Raw genomic sequence first — 25,691 nt, forward strand, 5'->3', positions numbered from 1 at the left:
TCCTCCTTCCGAGAAGGATCCCGCTTGTATTTTACCCCCTGGTATAATCGTCTCTGCCACGGATTCTGATTTAGCTTCTGATATCGCGGCTGATCAGGGTGCAGCTCCCGGGAACGTCCCTGGGGACAAACTGTTTGTTCCCCTGCAATACCGGCTGAGGGTACTCAGGGAAAACCATGACTCCGCTCTATCTGGTCATCCTGGCATCTTGGGCACCAAACACCTCATTACCAGAAACTATTGGTGGCCTGGGTTGCCTAAAGATGTTAGGGCTTACGTCGCCGCTTGTGAGGTTTGCGCTAGGTCCAAAACCCCTAGGTCCCGACCTGCGGGCCTACTACGTTCCTTGCCCATTCCCCAGAGACCTTGGACCCATATCTCCATGGATTTTATCACCGATTTGCCTCCATCTCAGGGCAAGTCGGTGGTGTGGGTGGTAGTCGACCGCTTCAGCAAGATGTGCCACTTTGTGCCCCTTAAGAAGCTACCTAACGCCAAGACGTTAGCTTCTTTGTTTGTGAAACACATCCTGCGTCTCCATGGGGCCCCAGTCAATATCGTTTCTGACAGAGGGGTACAATTTGTTTCCTTATTTTGGAGAGCTTTTTGTAAAAAGTTGGAGATTGATCTGTCCTTCTCCTCCGCCTTCCATCCCGAAACTAACGGCCAAACGGAAAGGACCAACCAATCCCTGGAACAATATTTAAGGTGTTTCATCTCTGACTGTCAATTCGATTGGGTCTCATTCCTTCCCCTTGCTGAATTTTCCCTGAATAACCGGGTCAGTAACTCGTCAGGGGTCTCCCCGTTTTTCTGTAATTTCGGGTTTAACCCAAGGTTCTCCTCTGTCTCCCCTGGTTGTTCCAATAATCCTGAGGTAGAGGAGGTTCATCGGGAACTGTGCACTGTCTGGGCCCAGGTTCAGAAGAACCTAGAGGCGTCCCAGAGCGCACAAAAGATTCAGGCGGATAGTAGACGTTCTGCTAACCCCCGGTTTGTCGTCGGGGATTTGGTCTGGTTGTCGTCCAGGAACTTGCGCCTTAAGGTCCCGTCCAGGAAGTTTGCTCCCCGATTTATTGGACCTTATAAGATCATTGAAGTCCTCAACCCTGTATCCTTCCGTCTGGAGCTCCCCCCATCCTTTCGCATACATGACGTCTTCCATGCCTCCCTCCTTAAACGCTGCTCCCCGTCCTGGTCCCCCTCGAGGATACCTCCTGTTCCCGTTCTCACCCCTGAGGGGGTGGAATTCGAGGTGGCCAAGATTATGGACAGTAGGATGGTCCAGGGCTCCCTCCAGTACCTGGTCCATTGGAGAGGATACGGGCCGGAGGAGAGGACTTGGGTACCTGCCCGTGATGTTCACGCTGGGGTATTGATCAGGAGGTTCCACCTCCTCTTCCCCACTAAACCGGGTCCCCTTAGTAAGGGTCCGGTGGCCCCTCATAAAAGGGGGAGTACTGTTAGGGATCTGCCAGGTACTTCATCTAGCTATACTCCTGGGATTAATCAATCCACACCTGAGGCCAGACCTGCTCGACTGACACCATCTCCCACCAACCAGGGTGGCAGGCTCAGGAGTGGGAGAGCCTATCGCGGCCTGGTCTCTCGGAGTTAGCTCCGCCCCCTGCCCTTTATTACCTGCCCTGTGCTCTCCCTCAGTGCTTGTAATTCTTTTGGATTCCTGGCCCCACTGCTGCTTGCTCCAGCCTGCTTCTGCCGTGCTTCTGCCTTGCTGCAGTTCTGCTTGACCTGCTTGCTTGCCCTGGCTTGCTTCTGTCTCCGTGCCTGCTCGGGTGTACTCACTTCGTCCTGGTCCTGACTGTTCGTTCGCCGCCCCGTTTCCTCGTGGCGTTCCGTGGCTACTGCCCCTTCCCTTGCGTGTTCCCTGTTTGTCTTCCTGTGCACTTAGCCAGCGTAGGGACCGCCGCCCAGTTGTACCTCGTCGCCTAGGGCGGGTCGTTGCAAGTAGGCAGGGACAGGGCGGTGGGTAGATTAGGGCTCACTTTCCCTTCACCTCCTTCCTGCCATTACAGTATGGTGCTATTATATTTAGAGGTGCAGTGTATGGAACTATTATATTTAAGGGTGTAGTGAGTGGCACCATGAGAATGTTATCTTCGTTTATAGGTGCAAAAATGTTTGAAAAGTGAGAAGCTGAAGACATCTGAGCGGCAAACGTCAGAAATTGGCTGTGGCTGGTAGAAGTCGTCATAGAGGTCTGGACCGGATGGAGAAGAAAAGAGAAAAAGAACAACTAGAATCTGAAAAGATGTCACCGGTGAGTATATTAATGTAAATCTTTATTCTGCCTCTCTTCAGCACTGTAGTCACTGTATGATCTCCAGCGAGATGATGGGTGGTATGATTTTTTTTTTGTGAAACAGCAACTCCCAGCATATCCTTACCATTGTTCGGGCCATGCTGGGAGCTGTAGTTTTATGACTTACAACCCTTTACGGCAGGGGTTGCACTAAATTGAGCTGTATTTGTGCTGGTGCTGTATTTATGTGCTGAGCTTTGTTCTGGTTTTGTATTTAAGTACTGAGCTTGGTTCTGGTGTTGTATTTATGTACTGAGCTTTGTTCTGGTGCTGTATATATGTACTGAGCTTTGTTCTGGTGCTGTATATATGTACTGATCTTGGTTCTGGGGCTGTTTATATATGTACTGAGCTTGGTTGTGGTGCTGTATATATGTACTGAGCTTGGTTCTGGTGTTGAATATATGTACTGAGCTTGGTTCAGGTGCTGTATTTATGTATTGTGCTTTGATCTGGTGCTGTATATATGTACTGAGCTTTGTTCTGGTGCTGTATTTATGTGTTGAGCTTGGTTCTGGTACTGTATATATGTAATGAGCTTGCTTCTCGAGCTGTATATATGTACTGAGCTTGGTTCTGGTACTGTATATATATACTGAGCTTTGTTCTGGTGCTGTATTTATGTTCTGAGCTTGGTTCTGGTACTGTATATATGTAATGAGCTTGGTTCTCGAGCTGTATATATGTACTTAGCTTTGTTCTGGTGCTGTATTTATGTACTGAGCTTTGTTCTGGTGCTATATATGTACTGAGCTTTGTTCTGGTGCTGTATATATGTACTGAGCTTTGTTCTGGTGCTGTATTTATGTGCTGAGCTTTGTTCTGGTACTGTATATATGTAGAGAGTTTGGTTCTGGTACTGTATGTATGTACTGCGGTTGGTGCTGTATACATGTATTGAGCTTGGTTCTGGAGCCTTATATGTCAGAGCTTGGTCCTAATGCTGTAATTATATAGGATATATTTATAATAACAAAATTGCAGGGCAGATATAGTTGTTTTCAATTCATTGTATATTTAATGGGAACCTGTCTGGTAGTTTTAACCGCTTGAACCGCCACCATGCGGCAACGCATGACCTGACAATATTTACAAACATTCTCCTGTATGTTTTTTTTTCAGATGCAGCAAAATCTATCAAACCAACTTTTAAAACGGCGCACGCTATATGCTAATTACTCATTAAAGGGTCATGGGACGGTGCTGCTATCCTGAAGAGTCACATAGTCCCGCCTCCAAACCCACCTTTCCATGCTTGATTGACATCCCCCTGGCTGATATACATCACTATCAGTCTCCTCCAACTTTCTCGGATGTGCCATTGCCTTGTACTACTTGGGCACACACCGTGCAGCGAGGTGTACTCTGCCCAGCTGCACCACACATGACAATACAAGGTAACGGCGCATCCGCAAGAATTGTAGGAGGCTGCTAGTGATGTAAAACAGCCAGGGGGATGTCAATCAAAATCTGGGGGGCACCATTTAATTTTTCGCCTCAGGCAGCAGAAAAGCTAGAATCGGCCCTGGGCTCTGGCCTTGTTTAGCCCTGTCATAGGGACATATTTAGATATTTAGAACAGCGTTCTGACTGAATAAAGCCCCTTTACCACTTTTACTGATACAACTTGGTGTAGCTCAGTAGCTGCGCCATACTCATTAAACAGCATTTGCTATATTAAGGAATATGGTGCATTTTACACAAAGATACATACTCTCATATTGTGCCTCATTGTTTTGAACAAATAAACATCCATTTCAATATCCACACATATCCACAGATTACATCTTCATAGTTAACATTGATGTGGATGGTGATTTAAATACACACATTGTACAGTACTTATTAACCAGTAGAACACAATAACTAATATCTCATTCTCATTGCTGTTAATTCTATATAGTGCTCATCTCTTGGTCTTCTTCCATCTAGGAGACTGTGACTACATGGGGAGATAATGTTTTTTTGCTACATGCCACACATTTATACTGGCTGCTCTATGAATATATGGAGCATGTTCACAGAGAGATATGATGAACTGCATATAAATAATCCTCCAGCATTTCTAGCAGTGTTCTGTATGCATGTAGACTGATATCACCCCTTTAAGGAGGATCTGTCACCTCAATATGCTGCCATAGGTAAACGCAGCATCCAGGGCCAGATATATCATATATGCAATCTGTGCAGTTTCACAAGGGCCCATTTAGTAAGGAAGCCTACTGCCACCCTAAAAGCAGCTTCCTACTAACTATTAGATTGCATGTAAGTGTCATGTCCACGGCCACGGCCTTCAGGCTCACTCACCTCCTGACGGCCGCAGCCTAGGGTCTGCGAGCGCTGGCCCCAGTCTCCTTCTCAGCGCTCACTTCCGCTTACCTTGGCCGGGTCCCGTATGGTGCGCCGGTGCCCGCTCTTAAAGGGACAGCGCGCGCGCCGGAGTTAAATGTCAAAATTAGCCCATGAGTACCTTGGACTATAAGAAGGGCCCAGCCCCTTCCTCCCATGCCTGAGCCTTGTTGTCGTACCCTAAGTTTGTCTAAGCAAATGGTCTCCTAGTGTTTCCCAGTTCCCAGTGTTCCCCGTTCCTGTACCTGTATCCTGTGCTACCTGGTCAAGTGCCGTGCTGAGCTGTAGTCGTGCTGTGCTGTATTCCACGCCTGTCCTGCTACACCACGCTTGACGTCAGCCTGCTGTCTAAGTCCCAGCCGAGCCTGTCATTGGTACTGACTGAGCTGCCACAGGTACACTATACGAACTATAGACTGTGACTTGCGCCCTGTTGGCCAGCTGCCATACCGTCAAGGCGGTACGGCCCAGTGGGTCCACGCACCCAACGTGACAGTAAGGGACTGAGCTAATTCATTTTATAGCTCATAAGTATTGATGGGTTGTTGGAGAGATGTAAGGCAGATGCTCTATGAAGACATATTGGAGAGAAAGGGGCCCATATACTGTTCTTGCACAGGGACCATCAGCCGTCTCTTTCCGCCCCTGGGCAGCATATTAGAGGGGCAGTTTAACGAGAAAAATATTGTGCTCTTTGGCAAATAGAAGCGTTCAAAGAATACACCAGACTCATGGTTATGTGTATTCATGAGGAGAGCATTCCCCCCGCCTCCCCTGTAAGTAATTGACGGATTACTGTGTACACAGATACACTACACAGCAGTCAGCTGCCAATCACAAGGAAAGTGACAAGTAACCTAAAAAAATTAAAACAATTAGAAAAAAAGGAAAGTGGCCCCTGTGTTACGCCACTGGTGGTGCTCAAGACCACAACTCCAGAAAATCGCTATCACATGGGTGAAGCGCGCATCAACACTGACAGAAAAAAAAGGCACAAGTAACTCAATAGTGGATGAACAGAACCGAATAGTGAAGGTAGTAGAAGATGGAGACGATGCACAAATGGGGTGGATGGCAGACGAATAGCATGTAGGCAGATAACAGACAAATAAACAGTGGACAAGAATTCGCAGCACTCACTGACCTTATCTGGTCTTGCCCTGCTGTAGAAAGGAAGGAAGGAAGGAAGGAAGGGAGGAAGGAAGGAAGGAAGGAAGGAAGGAAAGAAGGAAGGAAGGAAGGAAGGAAGGAAGGAAGGAAAGAAGGAAGGGAGGAAGGAAGGAAGGAAGGAGTATAACCAGCACCTGAGTAAGCCAGACCTGAAGTATATATAGGCTCCAGAAACAAGTTATTACATATTCTGATTTCCAATTACATGTTTTCTTCTCCATGTCTAAAGTTAAATTCAATTTCTGATTACCGTAGAGCAGTGCATTGTGGGAGCTTAGGATACCCAGTTAGTCACACAGTCAGAGCTTAGCTAGACCACATGTCTGACAGCGGAGTGGAGATAAACCCATGTCTGTTTCATAGAGCAACTAGCAGAATTGTAAAAGCATGTGCATGAATTTTAAAAATAAAACAAGAAATTAATTAAAATGGACACATAAGCAGTGAAGCAAAGAATTTATATAAACGTAAACTGTGAAAGATTGTTTGAAAATAAGAAAATGCATAAAGCATTAAGATAATTAAAAAAAGGCCATAAGTATTATTGAGCTTACATACACTAAATGGCTACTTTATTAGAGACACCCATCTAGTAGCGCGTTGGACCTTCTTTAGCCTTTATAACTGCGGCAATCGTCATGGCATAGATTCCACCGGGTATTGAAATTGTTATTGGCCCATGCGGACAGGAGAGCTTCTTCAGTTGCTGATAAAGTGTCCTTCTGCCATAGGGTAAAGAGCTGCCATGAAGGGATAAACTTGGTCGGCCACAATGCTTAGTTAAGCCCTTTTGTTTAAACGTCATCCACAGGTATCAGAAAACCCAGCGTGTGCCACAAAAACATTCCCAACCCCATTACTCCATGTCCACCAGCCTGAACTGTTCACGCCTGACAGGAAGGGTTCATCAATTCATGCTGCTCGGGCCAAATTCTGAACCTTCCATCAGCATGGTGCCTAGGAAATCCGGATACATCTGACCAGGCAATATTTTACCATTGCTAGGTGATCCCATTTTTGGGCTCTTTTGCCCACTGGAGTCTTGCCTTTCTATTTCCCTTAGACAGCAATGGCACTTGAACTGGTTGTCTGCTGTTATAGGCCATCCGTGCTACGGAAGAACGAGTTGTGCGTTCAGACACATTAGTCGGGGCACTAACGTTGCATTCGGCTGCAATTTGCTTGACTGCACCGCCTGTTTCTCAGAACGATTCTTAACCTCCTCCTCTGACCCCTTTGGTCGATGAGTTGTTGACGTCCACAGGATCCGCTTTTGCTGGTTGTTTTTCTTCAATCACATCATTCCTGGTATACTCTCGACATCGTTACATAAGTAACCCCACAATGTTGGCAGTTGCTATTCTAGCACCGATGACCATGTCTCGTTCAAAGTTGCTCAGATCACTCGATTTTCCCATGTGAATTTACACTAAAACTGATCCACGGAAAACCTGCTCACTTGATTTTATGCAGCAATCCGGGTCCCGTGTCTAAATGCCATACAGCAAATAACTAATTGTGAAAGGGTAGATGTTTCTAATAAAGTAGCCATTCAATGTATATGCCAGTGCCAGATCAAACTTCAAACTTCTTTATTCTAAATGGATCAAAACTATAAGGAGCAGTAGATCACGTTTTTTGCCAGTGAGTGGTGTCTTAACTTATACCCTATAGACATCAATTCCATTTGATCCTTAAAGGGGTTGTGTCATCAATAGTAGTGGCAATATATAAAATCAATAAACATTTTAGAGTGACTTTGTAAAGTATTGTTAATAAAAAAAAAAATTCCTTGCAGAAATATGGCAATTATCTGCTTGTAATAGCCCCCCTGGTGTTCAAATGTATAGGTCTCTGCACGTCATTCTAGTAAAGCTCTGTTAGACGTGAAACAAACAGAGAGAAAGAAAGCCCAGCAAGGGCAGTAAGAGGTGCACTACCGTTCACAAGTTTAGGGTCACTTAGAAATTTCCTTATTTTTGAAAGAAAAGCACAGTTTTTTTCAATGAAGATAACATTAAATTAATCAGAAATACACTCTATACATTGTTAATGTGGTAAATGACTATTCTAGCTGCAAACGTCTGGTTTTTAATGCAATATCTACATAGGTGTATAGAGGCCCATTTCCAGCAACCATCACTCCAGTGTTCTAATGGTACATTGTGTTTGCTAACTGTGTTAGAAGGCTAATGGATGATTAGAAAACACTTGAAAACCCTTGTGCAATTATGTTAGCACCGCTGTAAACAGTTTTGCTGTTTAGAGGAGCTATAAAACTGACCTTCCTTTGAGCTAGTTGAGAATCTGGAGCATTACATTTGGGGGTTCGATTAAACTCTCAAAATGGTTAGAAAAAGAGAGCTTTCATGTGAAACTCGACAGTCTATTCTTGTTCTTAGAAATGAAGGCTATTGCCAAGAAACTGAAGATTTCCTACAACGGTGTGTACTACTCCCTTCAGAGGACAGCACACACAGGCTCTAACCAGAGTAGAAAGAGAAGTGGGAGGCCCCGCTGCACAACTGAGCAACAAGACAAGTACATTAAAGTCTCTAGTTTGAGAAATAGATGCCTCACAGGTCCTCAACTGGCAGCTTCATTAAATAGTACCCGCAAAACGCCAGTGTCAACGTCTACAGTGAAGAGGCGACTCCGGAATGCTGGCCTTCAGGGCAAAGTGGCAAAGAAAAAGCCATATCTGAGACTGGCTAATAAAAGGAAAAGATTAATATGGGCAAAAGCACACAGACATTGGACAGAGGAAGATTGGAAAAAAGTGTTATGGACAGACGAATCGAAGTTTGAGGTGTTTGGATCACACAGAAGAACATTTGTGAGATGCAGAACAACTGAAAAGATGCTGGAAGAGTGCCTGACGCCATCTGTCAAGCATGGTGGAGGTAATGTGATGGTCTGGGGTTGCTTTGGTGCTGGTAAAGTGAGAGATTTGTACAAGGTAAAAGGGATTTTGAATAAGGAAGGCTACCACTCCATTTTGCAACGCCATGCCATACCCTGTGGACAGCGCTTGATTGGAGCCAATTTCATCCTACAAGAGGACAATGACCCAAAGCACACCTCCAAATGATGCAAGAACTATTTAGGGAAGAAGAAGGCAGCTGCTATTCTATCTATAATGGAGTGGCCAGCGCAGTCACCAGATCTCAACCCCATAGAGCTGTTGTGGGAGCAGCTTGACCGTATGGTACGCAAGAAGTGCCCATCAAGCCAATACAACTTGTGGGAGGGGCTTCTGGAAGCATGGGGTGAAATTTCTCCCGATTACCTCAGCAAATTAACAGCTAGAATGCCAAAGGTCTACAATGCTGTAATTGCTGCAAATGGAGCATTCTTTGACGAAAGCAAAGTTTGAAGGAGAAGATTATTATTTGAAATAAAAATCATTACTTCTAACCTTGTCAATGTCTTGACTATATTTTCTAGTCATTTTGCAACTCATTTGATAAATATAAGTGTGTTTTCATGGAAAACACAAAATTGTCTGGGTGACCCCAAACTTTTGAACGGTAGTGTATACAGACTGCAAATACTGAGGAAAAAAAGGCATTAGATAAACACTTCACTGCTTGTGCTGGATGATAGATATTATCTCTGTCCCTGATAAGGAGGAGAGCAGCACAGACTGGTTAGGAGGTTATCTGATAACTTTAACCCTTACTGCTTGAAGTCTGTGTACTCTGAGATGTAGAAGGCATATGTCTAGCCTTAAAGATATGCCTGTTCTTTAACTGCATTGTACTGTGCATGCACATCTGACATTCTCTAGAATGACGTGCAGAGACCTATACATTTGAACACCAGGGGGGCTATTACAAGCATATAATTATCATATTTCTGCAAACTGTTTGTTTTATATTTGTTTTGTATTTGTTTTAATAATAATGCTTTGCAAAGTTACTCTATTGAGTTTAAATATTGCCATTTCTATTGATGGCACAAACCTCTAATGAGCACAAGAAGAGTCACTATTAGAAAACAAATGGTTCTAAATTTAAAGGGAATCTGTCAGCAGTCTTGAACCCTCAAAACGGCTGACAGCGCTGTATAGATGAAGGTAAGGGCAGTGTAACGATACCAGTTATGTCGGTCATGCATGTTGCGTGACCAGGAAATCAACATTTAATGCCTCCGGTGGTGTGGTCACAAGTGTCACTCTCTAGGAGGGATTGGCAGCATTTGTAGAGCCTGGAGCATGGTGCCGGGAGTATTAAACGTCGATTTCTCGGGCATGCAACTTGTATAACCAACATGAAAGGTATCATAACACCACTGGGATTCGTAAAATTTATACAGAATTTGACAGAAGAAAAACCTCTGTATTCCTCCGTATGAAATCTGTGGCATACAAAGGCACAGTAAAGTCCCAAATAATTGATATTCATGAGCTGCTGCAGGTGACATTTTGGAGGGTTTACTAGTTCAATCATTTTATAATCTTTCCAGGCATCAAACTTCAGCTACTAAGGCGGATTATGCACGGTAATATGGATTACATTTGGAAGGGGCCATATTACACTGAAAAAGTCCAAAGTTATTAGGTGGCATCACTAGAACAACGTATTCCTCTAAGTATAGTATAAGCAGATGCCATATTTGGAATCCATGTCACATGGGTCCAAAATACAGCTGCCATAGAGATCTATGGGCCCATACTGTACCTATATGTACCTTCAAAGCCTATTCTTCCCCAGGAGCATTGCGGCACATGGAATAGCGGTGTCCATGAGGCCCTACACATGTAGTAGTCCTAACAAGGACATATACGTTCACAGGAATATATCCTTCAGTTTTCCATAAATTTACCCTGATCATTTCAGTGGGAGTGGGAGAGATTCTGTCAATAATAACATTTTCAGGGAATGCAGTTTCTGTAATTCCTTAATATGTTATACAAAGTATATGAATAACAAAATTGAGTTTGGGCCTTAAAGAGACTCTGTCGCCATATTATAAGTGCCCTATCTCCTACATAAGGTGACAGCAGTGCTTTTTATTTAGAAAAACGATCTATTTTTACCACGTTATCAGCGATAATAGCTTTACGCTAATTACTTTCTTAATGCCCAAGTGGGCGTGGTTTTACTTTAGACCAAGTGGGCGTTGTGCAGAGGAGTGTATGACGCTGACCAATCAGTGACCAATCAGCATCATGCACTCCTCTCCATTAATTTACTCAGCGCATAGTGACACAGCGATGTTCACTATGTGCTGTCTTATACTGACACATTAACGTTACTGAAGTGTCTTGACAGTGAATAGACATTCCTTCCAGCCAGGACGGGATGTCTGTTCACAATCCCGACACTTCGTTAACGTTTCTGTGGTATTTACAGCAGAGCAAGCGTAATCTCGCTGTAACCTGTCATTTATTTTGCTGGAGCATTTTGGATCTTTTTTTTGCTGGACGAGCTGTAGTTTCCATTGGTACCATTTTTGGGTACTTATGACTTTTTGGTTATTTTGACTTTTTATTCCTTATTCTGGGAGGTGGGATGAACAAAATATAGAAACTCTGCCAATATTTTATAGTTGTTCTTTTTTACGGTGTTCACCGTGTGGGATGAATAACATGATTATTTTATAGTTCGGCTCATTACGGATGCGACGATTCCAATTTGTATTGTTTTTTCATTTTTTTCCCGCTAGTAAAGTACTTTGTTAGGAAAAAAGTTTTTTAAACTTTAATAAACTTTTTTTTACAATATTTTTTAGTCCCACTAGGAACATGAACATACAATTGTTTGATCGCTTACATATTACACCACAATACTTAAGTTTTGCAGTGTAATAGGCTTATTAGGCCCTGCCAAGGCAGACCTGGGTACCTTTATTAAATGCCCGGCTGCCATGGCAACCCATCGGCTATTAACCACAGCATATAAGGAGTTAAATGGCCAGGATCTGAGCTAGCTCTGATCCCGTCTGTAGCAGCAGGGTGCCAACTGTATGCTACAGCTGATTCCCACTGCTCATGGCGCATTCTCAGCTTCTGAGCTTGTGCCATCCCCATGCCGTATATTTATAGTGCTGTGCGGGAATTACCAGCCGCCACTACCATATATGTACAGGGCAGGAAGGAGTTTAAGGGGTTTTCTCATAATATTAAGTTATGGATCGGTGGGGGTTTTACTGCCGGGACCACCGATCCTGAGAATGAAGGAGTAGCGCTGCTGCTCCTCCACAAATTTTCCCGGCACATCAATGATCCCGGCCACCCACTGTGAAGGGAACTACAACTGAGTAGTATTATTCTGTTGAATGGATCTGGCTGCGGATCCCTGCACAGTGGGAATAAGTGGAAGGCATCTTGGTCTCTTCGTTTTTCTGATCCTAGTGATAAGCCATAATATTACTAGCTAGGCTTGATAAAAAGACAAAAAAAGAGAGAGACGGCTCTCCTCTAAGGTGATAGCGTACAGATATGGTGAAAAAAACTGATGTGGTAGAACTCACCTGATTGGGTTGTGCAGGGTCGTCAGCACAACTTAACTTTGTTGCTTGTCAGGTGCTTGTCCACCTTTGGTCTTGTTCACACTGTGCTTGCCTCTGGAGCTAAACCACGGCGAGTGGATCCAACACAGGAGCCTCTTCCTCGTGGTCTTTTTGAATGAAGAAATTTAGATTAAAAAATGCTCCTTAGAACGGGCGCTCTGGCGTGAGTGGTTCACTGATTCCACGGAGTCATGGGTGTAAATTAAAAGGTTTATTTCAAATACGAATAATAAAAGTGTTAAAAGAATATGCTGCAACGCGTTTCAACCTCGCACCTTTGACATGCCTGACGAAGACCTCGGTGCGAGGTTGAAACGCGTTGCATCATATTCTTTTATCACTTTTATTATTCGTATTTGAAATAAACCTTTTAATTTACACCCATGACTCTGTGGAATCAGTGAACCACTCACGCCAGAGCGTCCGTTCTAAGGAGCATTTTTTCATCTAAATTTCTTCATTACTAGCTAGGAATACCTCTTCAAAGGAAGTGTGGCCATGAGGTCAGCACCCTCTCATGGCCCTGTTGTTTTAAAAAGGCTACGCGCTATGATCTGTCGTTTAGCATTGCTTGTATAACGTTTTACTTTATTCCTATCATTTATAATACCCAATCAATGTGCTCACTAGGCTTTTTCTCATGTTTTCTTCATGTTCCTTTTCTTTTTTTGAAGTAAAGTGACTATCTATAGACGTTTTGCTCGCATAATATATAACAGAGCATGCTCTTAGATTGACCTTGTACTGAGAATGCTCAGCCCAGCGTCATACAGTGAACGGACTGTCTTGATTTCATGGTGGTGTTTTCATTTTCTCCACTCTTCTACCAAGTCATAGTAAGAAGGAGGTTAATGTTGCAAAAACAGGGGCTCATTAACTCCTCCATTGTTTTCTCTCCGTCTTTTACAATATTTATAGATCTTCATTTTCTCCTGCATCTTTCTTTTAAGTTCTTGTTTTCAAATAATGAGAGAGGACTTCCCTCCTCCCAAGCCCTTCCTTGTCCACGAGCTACAATTAGCTTCTCATTAATAGAATCTTCAATTTTTAATGTCTCTCTCTGGACAATGTGAAACTGAGGAGAGGTCATAACAGAAGTGAAGGTGGGACGAGGAGCACCAAATTCCTTCCATTGTGTGGAGCAGGTAGATTTCTGATGCTTGATACCTTAATCCATGTATACCAGCTGTGCATGGACTCTCGTATTTATGAGCCTTCCACAACATGACCAATTTGGTATCTCCTGTCCAATGGGCTATACAAATACTTCTTGCATGTAATTGTACAGTTTAAGTAAATTGAATCTGAATCTATTGGATGATGTTGTTTATGATGTTATAAAATACTAGATGTTATATTTTAGTTTTTTTGTTTTGCCAGAAAAAAAAAGAGTCATGTGGCTGGTGCATGAAGCTTGATGATAATAAATGATATGTTCTTTAAAATGTTAGTAAGTTTTGAGAACAATCCTTAATGTTTGTATGTAGAACATTGCACATAAAGAAGTTTCAAGCGACCCTTAGGCCTTATTCACACGAGGATGTACGTTTTGCGTGCGTAAAAAATTCAACGTTTTGCACTCGTTGCAGTTCCGTGTGATATCCATGTACGGTGCGCATCTGAGTTTTTTACGCGCGTATGTTATCCGTATGTCATGCGTTTTTTACGTCAGCAAAAAAAACTGAAGGAGGTGGTTTTCTTTTTCTCATCATTTCTTTAGCAACTGCTGCGTGAATCATGGACAGCACATGGATGACATCCGTGTGCTGTCCGTGATTTTCACGCACCCATTGACTTCAATGGGTGCGTGATGCGCAAAAAACGCACAAGTATAGGACATGCAGTGAGTTTCACACAGCGGACACACGCGGCATGAAAAACACTGAATGTTTGAATGGCTCCATTGAATTGCATAGGTCCATGTGACGTCCGTTGTTTTAACGTGCGTAACACGGACGTGAAATAAGCTCGTGTGAATAAGGCCTTAGGGTATGTTCACACGTCGTTTTTCAGGCGTATTTCTGAGCGTAAACGCATTGAAATATGCCTGGAAAACACTTGAATTCAATGGGAAATACACTCTGCTGGTCACATGAGGTGCTGAATTAAAAAAAAAAAACGCTTGGTAAAAAGAAGCCTCGTAAAAAGAAGGGTATGTTCACAAGCTAGACTAAAAACGACTGTAAAATACAGAGCTGTTTTCAAAGGAAAACAGCCCCTGATTTTCAGCTGTTTTTTTATGTGTTTTTTTACGGCCAATTTTGGAGCTGTTTTTATGTTAAGACAATGAAAAATGGCTCCAAACAACTGCGTAAAAAACCGCTCCGGCAGAACAAAACACCTTTTTTCTCATTGGGGCACTCAGCCTCCGTATTTGTAGCCGTTTATGGGGCATTCACAGCCGAAAAACAGCTGAAAATAAGCCCTGTGAACATACCCTTCTTGTTTTTTGAGGCGTTTTTCATACTGTCAATGGAAAATCAGCTAAAAAAACACCTAAAAAAAACCTCAACAGAAGCTTCAAATGAAAGAAATATTCAAAAACGCCTTGCAATCAGAGGTTGTTTGAAAACAGCTCGGTAATTTTCAGCCATTTATTCACACATCAGATTTGTTGCAGAAATTTCTGCGACAGTCCCATTTATAGGCATTGCGAAAATAAAATGCAGCTTGCACTACTTTCATCTGTTTTGCGTATGAAAAACGCTGCATCTGTATTTGTTCCGTATGTGCACCGTATTGCATCAGGGAGTCATCAATATTGCGTCTGTTTTTTAAAGGGGCTGTCTTATGTAATACATCACTGCAAAAGACCATAATGAAGCTAGACGCACATGTAGAGCAAAAATCCACCGCGGATTTCACCACAAATCCAAAGCAAAAGGGAACATGCGGAACAATCAGATATTGCGGTAGAATTTGTTGCAGATTTCACTGTGGATTGTGCTGCAAAAAATTCCTCACTACGTAGATGAGATATGTTCAAATCTCATCTACATGGCTAGTACTGTATTCTACTGTGGATTTTACGTAATCCACAAATCTGGACAGAAAATTCACAGCATTTCTGCTATGTGTGCGTCCAGTCTGACTGTTATGCTGGGTTCACACAACCTATTTTCAGGAGTAAACGAGTAAATATGCCTCGATTTACGCCTGAAAATAAGGCTACAATAAGTTGGCAAACATCTGCCCATTCATTTGAATGGGTGTGCCGACGTACTGTGCCGACGACCTGTAATTTACGCGTCGTCGTTTGACAGCTGTCAAAAGACGACGCGTAAAATGACTGCCTCGTCAAAGAAGTGCAGGACACTTCTTTGGACGTAATTTGAGCCGTTTTTCATTGAATTCAATGAAGAACAGCTCTAAATTACGGCCGTCAATGACGCCTCGCAAGATGCGAGGACGAGCAATTACGTCTGAAATTACGGAGCTGTTTTCTCCTGAAAACAGCTCCGTAATTTCAGACGTAAATGCAGTTTACGTGTGCACATACCCTTACAAGGGCAACTCCCAGCAGAATGCAGATAAGCCATAATGCTATATGAGGAGGACCCCCTTCTCAATGCACACAAGCATTGTGGCTTGTCTGCATCCTACTGGGAACTGGTGTTTTAACCTGCCCTTGTAGCAGGAAGTATGGCCTTTTTCTGGGATATGTTGCAAATTTCATCCCATTTTCAGTGATTGGCTGTCTTATGTCATTTTATTATCTCCCTAGAAGACAGTGCGTCAATATTCTGGATCAGTAATACTGATGAAATACTGCTGAAATAGTGATGACATACTGATGCAATATCATCCGTAATATGTCCGTATTGCAGATCCATATATTACGGACCTCTATAAATAAACTTGTGTGCAAATGGCCTCAGGTTGGATCCAAACAGACTGGATATGAAAGACAGCAAATATTTTTTTTCCTTTAATCCCTTAACCCCTTCCCCCTGCTTGCATTCTGGGCCCTAATGACCAAGCTATTTTCCATTGTCACATTCGAAGAGCTATAACTTTTTTTTTTTGCGTCGATATAGCTGTTGAAGGTCTTGTTTTTTGCGACACGTCTTGTAGTTTTTATTGGTATCATTTTGGAGAAGATGCGACTTTTCGATCACTTTTTATCACATTTTTTTAAAGTCGGGATTAACAGAAAACAGCAATTCTTCCATAGTTTTTTTATTTTATTTTTTATGGCGTTCACCGTGCGGGTTAAATAATGTAATCAATTTATAGTCGGGGTCGTTATGGACGCGACGATACCAAATATGTGCAACGTTTTTGCTTTATTGTGGTTTTTTTAAAATAGTAAAGCAGTTTGTAAGGGGAAAAAGTGTGTTTTTCATTTTTTTTTTTCACATTTTTTTTAATTAACTTTACTCAACTTTTTTTTACTTTTATACTAGTCCCACTAGGGGACTTCACTATGCGATCCTCATTATAATACACTGCAATACTTTTGTATTGCAGTGCATTATTGCCTGTCCGTTTAGAAACGGACAGGCATCTGCTAGGTCATGCCTGCGGCTAGTGCCTGCGGCTAGTGCCAGGAGAAGGAAGGGTTTGAATGTCTTCAAACCTCCTACACTGTGTGCTGCCATTTTCTGAGTGACTGCACAGTTTCGGAGGATTAGATACAGGGCTCAGCAGACATTATCACACGAACATACACGAACATAATACACACGAACATAATATACACGAACATAATACATACGAACATACACAAACATAAATTACCTGCTCCTGCAGTCGCTGCCGCTGGTCTACGCTCCTCTTCCTTGCGCCCTCGCTTCGTTAAACATATGGCCAGAAGCCGCGGCCGGAAGTCGTCATCTTACTGTCCGGCAGCGGCTTCCGGTCCACATGAAAATGGAGCTGGATTTCGCTCTACGAACGAGCTTCGTTTTGGTCTGTGTGGGAGCAGCGCATGCGCCGTTTCCACACAGACGGCGCACGCAACTGAGAATGGAACGGCTCCCGTTCACATTCTGTATGGGGCTGTATGTGCCGTATTCCATCTCTGTATGTGTCGTTGATCGACACATACAGAGATGAAAAAAAAATGTCAACATTAAAAAGTAAAACATAAGAACACAATTACATAAAAAAAAATATTATATTAAAAGCAATATGATAAAAAAATAATTCATGGTGGTGCAGTTTTTCGCCCAGAATGTCCGCTGCAGAAAACTCCAGCACTTAGTCGGCCTTCTAGCAGCCCGGCCTCCTGGGATAACGTTTCATCCCAGGAGACCGCCACTACAAGCCTGTGATTGGCTGCAGCGGCCACATGGGAGGAAACGTGCTGGAGAGAGGAACACAGACTTCTGGGTAAGTATGAAGTCGCGTTTTTTTGTGGAGGAATCGCTGCGAACACGCCACAAAAAATGCAAAAATAAGCAACGTTTACGCAGATACAATTGAGATTCTGCAGAATTAAATTCAGGTCAATTTCTGAGCGTTTTTTCAGCTCAGTATTTACGCAGCGTGTGGAGATTTGTTTTATCTCATCCACTTTGCTGCAACAAATTCCATTGCGGAAAAACCCCAGTATTTACGCAGCGTGTGAACTGACCCTAATCGTTTACCACATGGCCAGTAAATAAAATTGTTACATTTTATTTGCACATTCCACTACAGTTTTATAACATGCTGATGTAAGATTGACATGCAGTTTTTGTCATACAGTCAGCAGTAGCGGCTGCTACGGGGCACGCGGCATGAGGGGGCCCGTGTCGCCCACCGGCCCGGGACCCCACCATGGCCGGAGGCTCTGCTAGCAGCCGCTATGGCTGCTACAGCGCGACGCCACTGAACAGTACGGCAGAGCAGGGAGGTATCTCCCCGCTCTGCCATTAAACAAAAGACATGTATCCCCCTATCCACAGGATAGGGGATACATGTGTGATCGCTGGCATTGATAGGGAGAACTGGGGACTGAAAGTCCCCTGAAGTTCTCCATCACAAACCTCGGACTTCCGGGGTCTGTGTCGGCAGCTCCGAAGAAATTAATGGAGCGCCGGTCCCGCTTGTGCGCATGCGTGACCAGCGCTCCTTTCATTTTTATTGAGCTGCCGACACAGACCCCGGAAGTCAGAGGTTAGTCATGGAGAACTTGGGGGACTTTCAGTCCCCCGTTCTCCCTATCGCTGCCAGCGATCACACATGTCTCCCCTATCCTGTGGATAGGGGATACATGTCTTTTATTAGGACACACTGTGGGTCGCATTTTTTTGGGAGGGGGGACGCTGTATGGCGTTCCCTACAGGGAGGGGGCTGTATGGCGTTCCCTACAGGGGGGGGGGGACGCTGTATGGCGTTCCCTACAGGGGGGGGGGCTGTATGGCGTTTCCTACAGGGGGGGCTTATGGCGTTCCCTACAGGGGGGGGCTGTATGGCGTTCCCTACAGACCCCCCCTGTAGGGAATGCCATACAGTCCCCCCTGTAGATAACGCCATACAGCCCCCTTGTAGATAGCGCCATACAGCCCCCCCTGTAGATAGTGCCATACAGCCCCCCCTGTAGGGAACGCCATACAGTCCCCCCTGTAGGGAACGCCATACAGTCCCCCCCTGTAGGGAACGCCATACACCCCCTGTAGATAACGCCATACACCCCCCTGTAGATAACGCCATACAGTCCCCCCGTAGATAACGGCATACAGTCCCCCCGTAGATAACGCCATACAGCCCCCTCTGTAGATAACGCCATACAGCCCCCTCTGTAGATAGCACCATACAGCCCCCTCTGTAGATAGCGCCATACAGCCCCCTCTGTAGATATCTACAAAGGGGTCTGTATGGCGTTATCTACAGGGGGGCTGTATGGCGTTATCAAAAGGGGGGGTTTGTAAAAAAGGCACTATCTACAAGGGGGGGGGTTGTGTGACACCCGGGGAGGGGGGGCCCCAGTCAAAAGTTTGCTATGGGGCCCAGTCTTTCCTAGTTACGCCCTGCATACAGTAACACACGCAGGGATTTCAAGAAAGACAGTTCTAGCAACATCTCCTTGATCTGTCACTTTAAAATAAAACAGACCCAAATCACATAAAAAAATGCACGTCTCAACCGTAGCATTCTCACCCTTATTAACCCATGTCCTATGGCAGTGTTTCCCAGTCCAGCCCTGAAGGAACTCCGATAGGTCATGTCTGAATGATTTCCTTAATGTTATAGAGGTGATGTAATTAGTTTCATAGCCAGTCATTAGCATATGTGCTTTCTCTATGGCAAATCCCAGGGACTTGACCTGAGGACTGGCTTGGGAAGCACAGTCCTATGATATTGTTCTGAACAGAAAACTATGCATTGCAGGAATGTTTTATTTCTAGCAGAGCATATAGGAATAGAATATTTTAGAAATTCAATTATCTGCCACGTTTAATTATTTCCTACCATGTTCTTTTAAATATATATTGCTCTGTAAGTTTTTTATGTTTTATATTTTTTTATGTTTTATGCTTGAAGTTTTTTTCATGTTTTATATTAATACTACTTATTATGAATAAATATTCCTATTTTTATTAACGTGATCAAGAGATGGTAAAAATGACTACATATATTAAACATTATATTTGTGCCATTTTACCTAATTGTGTAGGTCTTTACCCTAATGTTCTTTGTACCTCTTTCTGGACCCATTAATACACTGGAATATTATAAAGCACTGAATTATATGTAAAATGTACTTCTTCACGGTTTATATTCTGAATATGTGTAAACGTGCAGTATACTTCGATCGAACAGCAAACATACATATCCAATAGTTATCCTATTCTATGACTATATACACAGTGCATGGATCCTCCATGGATGGACGTGCATATAAGTGCTGAGGATGTTGGAAATGACACCAGCGTATTCTCTCAAGAACATATTTGTCTCTTGTGCTTTGGAGACTGGAATTATTGTTCTTTCTATTTACATATTCACTTGTGGTTTTTTCCCTTCCTCTGCTCTATCACATTCTCCCTCCCCCATATAGTATTCTCAAAGCTATTAATCATTTTGACAGGTTCAGATATGGCCTTTATTTTCTGGAGGCAACCAAGAAATGTCTACCAGCACCTTTCTGACATCCTCGTATTCTTTCACCAATCACCCTGCCTTCTACCAAAGTGACACCGCAATGAAGAGGGAGCTGGTATCATTGGCTGCCAGCACCTACGCAGCACGATGGCATCCTGTCCTTCTATCTACCATTCACTTCTTTACAGTTTTAAATTTATGTTTCCACTTAATCTTTAACCTGTAATTTCTAAATTCTCATTCTGCAGGATTGCAAATAGGAGTAAAAGCAAATGCAATTTTAAGAACACTGTCCCTTTACACCCAGAGAGCACTTCCCAAGATCAGACCTGACTTTAGAATATTATTTATTTATATATATATATATATATATATATATATATATATATACATACACACACACACACACAAACAACAACACCACAGTTTATAGAAGGTGCATATATTTCGTTCCATTATTGGATATAACGATTTTCACATTGTCTGCTGTTAGCATTGTGGTTTCCATCTATCATGGGCGTAACTACCAGGGTAGCTGATTTAAGGTCCAATTAGAGATGACTATTGATGATGGGAGTTGTCATGGAAAAGTGAATGTTGTCTCATTCTATGTTTAACTATGGAGCCACATGGTTACCTCTGCTGTGTGCATTATCGCTCCTCTATTGCATCATTATTTGCATTATCCCTGTATTGTGACATTCAAACTTTATTCGTCTGAACTGGTGTACATTAATCCTGGGCTATGACATCACTGTGTACATTATGCCCCTGATGTTACATTACTTTGTGCATTATCCCTGTGCATTAGGGAGGCCAAAATAATCATAATTTTCATGATCTCTGCTGAAGCTTGTCATAGTAGAGTGAGGCCCCATTCCAAGTTTTGCTATAGGGCCCCATGGTTACTTGTTACACCCCTGCCTGTAGGCACAAATTCTATATAATATATTAAACTGGACATTATGTGTATGTTTATGTCAATTAGGTGCTCCTAGTGCTATGTGAATGAGAGGAGGACACCAGGGAAGGAACAAGTGGAATGCTGAAGACAATGCTACATGTTGTGAGAGGGACATCCCAGCTTTATTTAAGGGCAGACAAACGTTTTAAAGCCATACATGACTTAAGGTGGGGTCTACTTGAGGGGTGGAGGTGACAGAAAATCTGTGTCTACGGACTTCTGAGATATCAATTCAGTACTGTGTACAAGAATTCATGCTAAGGATTTGTTCTGCATACCTGACAACTTTCAAGTATCGCAAAGAGGGAGAACCGCACCGCAGCAATTTTTCTCCCTTTTAAGTGAAGCCTCTAACCCCGCCCATACACACCCGGTTCAGCCTACACAGTATCTCATAGTGCCTCCCCACAGTATAATGCCCCCATAGAACCCCCCACAGTATAATGCCCCTATAGCTGCCCCACACACAGTATAATGCCCCATAGTGCCTCCCACACAGAATAATGCCAAATAGCTGCCCCCACACAGTATAATGCCCCATAGATGCACCCATACAGTATAAAGCCAATACAGATGCCCCATACAGTATAATGCCCACACAGATGCCCTTATACAGTATAATGCCCCAAAGCTGCCCCCAAACAATATAATGCCCCCATACAGTATAATGCCCCCATAGCTGCCCCTATACAGTATATTGCCCACACAGATGCCCCCATACAGTATAATGCCCAAATAGATGCCCCCATACAGTCTAATGCCCCCATAGCTGCTGCCATACAGTATAATGCCCATACATTTGCCCCCATACAGTATAATGCCCAATAGCTACCCCAATACAGTATAATGCCCCCATAGCTGCCCCCATACAGTATAATGCCCCTATAGCTACCCCCATACAGTATAATGCCCCCATAGCTGCCCCCATACAGTATAATGCCCCCAAGGTTGCCCCATACAGTATAATGCCCCTATAGCTACCCCATACAGTATAATTCCCCCATAGTTGCCCCCCATACAGTATAACGCCCCTCCCTTAACTGCCACCATACAGTATAATGGCTCCTTAGCTGCCCCCATACTGTATAATGCCCCCTTAGCTGCCACTAGTGCCAGTGCCCACATATAAAGTGCCAGTGCCCACTTAGATAGTGCCAGTGTCCCTTGTAGATAGTGCCCATATAGTTCCACAGTGCCCATGTAGATGGCGCCACAGTGTCACTTGTAGATAGTGCCCATATAGTTCCACAGTGCCCATGTAGATAGTGCCATACCCCGCATGAAGATAGCGCCACCTTCTGTACAAAGAGCTACTCCCCACCGTTTATAGTGCTATTATGGCTCCCTCTAGGATTGGATTCCCCGGCAAGAGCGTTGGCAGCACTCTGGCAGGGGATTACGCTCCAAGAGTAGCCCCTGTCGTCACTGTCCATATATGCACAGTGACGTCAGGGGTACACTCTAGGAGCGAAATCTCCCACCAGAGCATCGACAACGCTCTGGCAGGGGATTCCGCTGTAGGAGGAGCGCCTGAAGTTACTGTCCATATATGGACATTGACGTCAGGGATTCCTTCTAAGAGTGAAATCTCCGGCCAGAGCGTCGGCAACGCTCTGGCAGGGGATTCCGCTCCAGGAGAAGCCCCTAATGTCACTTTCCATATATGGACAGTGAAGTCAGGGGTTCCTCCTAGGAGAAGAATCCTCGACCAGAGCGCCGGCAACGTTCTGGCAGGGGATTCCGCTCCAGGAGTAGCCCCTGACGTCACTGTCCGTATATGGACAGTGACGTCAAGGGCTTTCCCAAGACAGGAGTGCCCAGCCAGAGAGCTTGCGCCTGGGACTCCATAGTTGAAATCCTGACATCTATGTCCTTATATAGACAGTGACTTCAAGGGCTTCCCCAGGCTCAGCGCTTAATGTAGCACTGCGCCTGGGGAGTCCTCGACGAGTCCTCTGCTCCTCCGCTCTGTACTAATGCTGAAGCAGGGAGCTGGCGATTCCTTGCTTCAGCATTGGATTCAACTGTATCTGCATCCTGAGGACGCAGATACAGTTGACACCGGGACATACCACCGGCCACCCGGGACAGCAGGACAACGCCCGGAATCCGGGACTGTCCTGCTAAATCTGGCATGGTTAAGAGGTACTACTGCAGGATCCATTGTGCTATCTCATCCATGCAATGTGGCCATACAATATACCCATAAGTTGACAGAACAGGGATTTGCACTTGACTGAACCATTCATTTGATATCCCACCTATGATAGCGAAAACACATAAGAGGGTACACCTGCTGCCATTAACGAGGACTCAGATGCTACAGCCTGTCGTCACATAGCCCTGGCCTAAAAGCATGCTAAGCAGATCCATGCCTTTATACAGTATATTATACTGCTAATGACCAGTACACAATGCAAAAATACCTGTCCCATATGCAAAGGTTACCATCAGTGGGATTGTAACGGTGGATAGAACTTTGTATTATTTCCTACCGTCAGCAATCATGAAGAATACGCAGTCATGAGTGTATAGCCAGCTTTAGGCCTCACTTCAGATTATGCTTTTGTTTTCTTTCTAAAACTCTTGTGGGACAAAATATTCATTGATTTACATCTAAACAATGTGAAGACTAGTTGCTGCTTTGTGATAACGTTATATACCATGTATCCTATAATCAGTAAATAATTGTATTAAAAAGGTAGAAATCTTCATCTTTCAGATTATCTTTGTTAGTTTACCCATGTAGCCATTTTTGACACTCATAGGTATGGGCTGAGAATCGCTAGGCAATAAAGGTCATGTGCCGCTCAACAATCACTGCAACCATGATGCACTTGGGTTGGGTTATCACATTTGAGGAGCTACCACTTACTAAAGGTCTGTAGGCCCCCTCTGAACATGTCCTTGGGCACTACCCTAATGCCGCAATGGTCAGTTCAACCCTGCCTTTAAGGGTTGTCACTGATCTTACTATGAGTCTAGGGGGAAATAACTTTGGCTAAGATATTTAGACATAGGTCTAGGGCAGTTAAATTAGTCTTTGCACCGGGTAAAAGAAACCCAGCTTTGACCTAATTAAAAGACCCATCTATTAAGATGTTTGATTCAGGGATTGTCTGGTTCAATCTTGACCCTGAATCTAAACCCAATCCTAACATCTAAACCCTAACATTTCCAACATTTGCTACTTAAACCTCCTTAAGGCCAGGATCACACACACACAGTTTTTCCGCTCAGTTTTTGAACCAAACCCAGGAGTGGACACAAAAGAAAGGAGATGCATCAGTCTTTACTTTATACCTTTCCTTCCTTTTGGATCCATTTCTGGATTTGGCTCAAAAAAACTGAGCCAAAAATTGTCTCAAAAACTGCATCAATACTACGTGTGTGATCCTGACCTTATGCTATATTTAAACATGAATGATTTATGGCTGGAAATGCTTATTTAAATATAATCAGTAAAATCCTACAGAATTTGCGGCTATAAATAAGTATGTTGCTACTAATACACTCATCATGCGACATGCTACAGACAAGCATCATTCATAAGTATGTGACATAACCTCAGCCTGAATGAATGGAAGCATCAATAGATTTGTCCTGGGTCACAGTCTCTTTCTCTGAGACAACAGATTCACGTGACTCAAACTACAGAATGACAAAGTGATCATCGTTCCTATACTATTCATTAAAGTAAAGGAGAAGGCTTTTGTTTTCATTCCTTATAACAGCATTATTCCCCATCAAACGTGATTAATGACAGATGGTTTTAAACCATATGGACGCTTACATGAGGCAACGGAAGGGAGACAGAGAAGGTAATGCGAAACGTTTTTCTCCTAATTTCCCACCTGATTTCGAAATCTAAATTTTTTTTCTAGATCTCTTTAATTATCCTACAAAGAATATAGAGAAATATTCAATTTGCAGGAAAAGAATATTTATTGCATGTTATAAAAGGCAGTCAGCATTTATACTCTTTCAATATTTTTTTTTTGTAAAGGCACCTAATTAATCAGAAATGACAGCTCCTACTCTCCCAGATGTGTCTGCCAGGAAGGTTTCAGTTTTATTAATTGATTTGAGTGTTCTAGTGGTCGTACACAACGTGTAATTGTAATGTATGTTTATGATCAGACATGTTCCGCACTGGTGAGAGATTCATTACACGTCTGCTCTGGTTCAGATCAGCGTAAGTGGTGATGGGTCCAAAGCTCCGTAAGTGAGGGCAAAAGGAGGTACAAAAACTGGGTAAAGGAATGTTTCAGCACAATTTCCAACATATTATTAATGTATTTATTACCTGATAGTTATAGAGCACCAATATATTCTGCA

Source organism: Rhinoderma darwinii, chromosome 11, assembly GCF_050947455.1.
Source record: "Rhinoderma darwinii isolate aRhiDar2 chromosome 11, aRhiDar2.hap1, whole genome shotgun sequence".
NCBI classification, from domain to species: Eukaryota; Metazoa; Chordata; class Amphibia; order Anura; family Rhinodermatidae; genus Rhinoderma; species Rhinoderma darwinii.